Source organism: Balaenoptera borealis, assembly GCF_965194805.1.
Source record: "Balaenoptera borealis genome assembly, chromosome: 16".
NCBI lineage: Eukaryota > Metazoa > Chordata > Mammalia > Artiodactyla > Balaenopteridae > Balaenoptera > Balaenoptera borealis.
Window position 1 is genome coordinate 48,976,388 of NC_138872.1, and position 2,398 is coordinate 48,978,785.

Here is a 2,398-nt window from a genome sequence, read left to right on the forward strand (position 1 = left end):
CTCCAGCAGGGAAAATGAATCCTATTATTCTGAAAGAGTTAGCAGGAATTATTTTAATAAAGGAAAGGTCCTTGTGAAGTTTTCCTGATCAGAATGAAACAGGAGAGCGTTGCCCTGTAGCTCCCTGTCCAGGGCTTATCGTGGGACCTTCGACTTCAGGTTATTTGGGGGCTGATGTTTTGTACTAGTGGGTGGGTTTGAAGAAGGGCGTCTTGAGCGTTGGGTAAACATAAACAGACAGCTAGTGACAAGACAGCCCCACACGTGGCTGTCAGGCAGAGGCCCTGGGCTCAGCTTGGCAGGCGGTTCACAGATGCTCTTTGGGCCAGGGTGTTGCTGCAGAGATGCTCTGGCCTCCAGGACCGGGCCTGCTGGCTGAAGGCCATCCGCCCTCCGTGAGTCCAGCACCGGGGACACCGTGCACACCGTGGGGCCGAGGCTGGAGCATGAGGAGCCCCCGGGGGCCCTCAGTGCCCCTGCAGGGGGGGCAGGGGGGGAGGTGATGGCCGCGTCAGCATCTCCTTCAGGGCATGTGACTGCTGCGCGAGGTGACCTTTGGCCACCTGCACCTCCTCACGTGGGAGGTTAACAATAAAGCCGACGGGGGGCGGGGAGTGTGTGAGGTGGTCTCCAGAGTCCTTCTGTGCCTGCAGGGGCCGGAGGAAGGACTCAGAACTCTCAGGAGCCCCTGTGGCCGGGAGGGATTGACTTGTAGGAGGTGCCCATCAGCTGTGCCTGGGCGCTGCCGGGGCAGAGTGCGCAGGTTCATTTCCACTCTGAAAGTCAAGGAAATCTTTCTTTGGGAACGTTTGGATGGTGAGGCCATTTTCTTATTTCCTCCCTCCCGTCCATCATCCTCCCTTGCTCCTCTCCTCCCCTCCCCTCTTCTCTCCCTACTTCTCCCCCCTGCCCCCTCCCCTGCCACCACTGTGGGCAGGGCCTCATGCCAGGATCCGGGCAGTTTAAGTGGTACATCCCGTAACTCAACGTTTCTTTGCCAAGTCAGCACTTTTCTTTCGGAAGGAAGGGAGGAAATAAACCCTCTTTCCGAGCACCTACGATGCACTGGGCACTGAGCCAGGCACCGCTCGCTGCATGATGTCCTCGAAAGCACTCCTGGGGGGTCAGCATCCCTGTGCCAGGTGGTGAGGGGCAGAGGAGGCAACCACAGAGGCCGTCGGCCGGGCTGGCTGCTGGAGGAAGGGTCCAGGGCCCCTAAATCTGGTCAGAGCTCCTTTTTCCCTCCCTCTCCCCACCCTCCCTTCAAAAAGGAAAGACAAGGCCTCAGGTCCAACGTTGGCTACACAAGAGTCCAACGTGAGACTAGGGCAGGCTTTGGGGGATCCTCACCCCTCCGGCTTCTCTGAAGGTAAGACTCAGTGCTGCGGGCCAGACTGAGGGGCCACCGTGGGTCCTGCTCTGCTGCATCTGAAGGTCTGGGTGTTTGGGCTGAGGCTGCAGTGCCACGTGGTCTAAATGGCCACGTTCGAGCATCAGCAGTGGCAGGGTTGCCCTTGGGACCCACAGTGGCACGTGGGGTGTGGTGGTTGCCCAGTGCAGCCTCAAGGGACACAGCCAGTGCTGAGGGCTCAGCCCTGGTCCAGTGGGCAAACTGGTTTGTGTCTCAGCAGTTGATACAGGGGAGAGAGGCTAGAAGATGGCTGATTTGCTTTCCTCAGCTATCTGGCATTCCTGTAAAGGAATATCTCAGTGACTGGCTGGGCCAGCTGGCCTGTGGCCGGTTTTGCATAGGGAATTGTGAACTAGCTGACGTGGTGTTCTCTTTAGGGTCAGATTTTTATTAAACAGAACTCTTTTGGTGGCACGTGACAGAAACTCAGTTTAAAATGACTTTAACAGAAAAAAAGAATGCATTAGCTGTAATGTCTAGGGTTTTTCCAGCTTCAGGGGTGGCTGGATCTAGGTGCTTAAATCATATCATCCTTTATCTTTCTGTCTTTTATCCAGTTTTCCTCCAGGTGGCTTCTTTCTCAGGCAGATTCAACTGGGGGCTGGATGGCCATCCACTGCTCTGGACGTCTTTGCAGCAGCCCAGCAGAAGGAGGGTTTATCTTTTAGCCAAAGATCCTGGGCTGATGCTTCCTTTGTCTGACTGGCCCCGTCTGGCTCTTGTCATCACCTCTCCCCTCCGACCCTAGCCAGTCACTGTGCTCTGCTGGCCCAGGCCTGAGCCATGCGCTCCTGCCTCCTCCGAAGCAGGGCTGGAGATAGCAGGCTGGCTACACCTCTGGCTTGGGAGGGGTGGGAAAGTGGTTCCCTGGCAGAAAGCAGGGTGCTGTGCCCAGAGAGGAAATGGATGTTGGGCAGGTGTACCAGCTAAGACAAGGCACAGCTGCTGGAACAAAGATTCCCAGCATGTGGTATGGCTTAAAGAAGA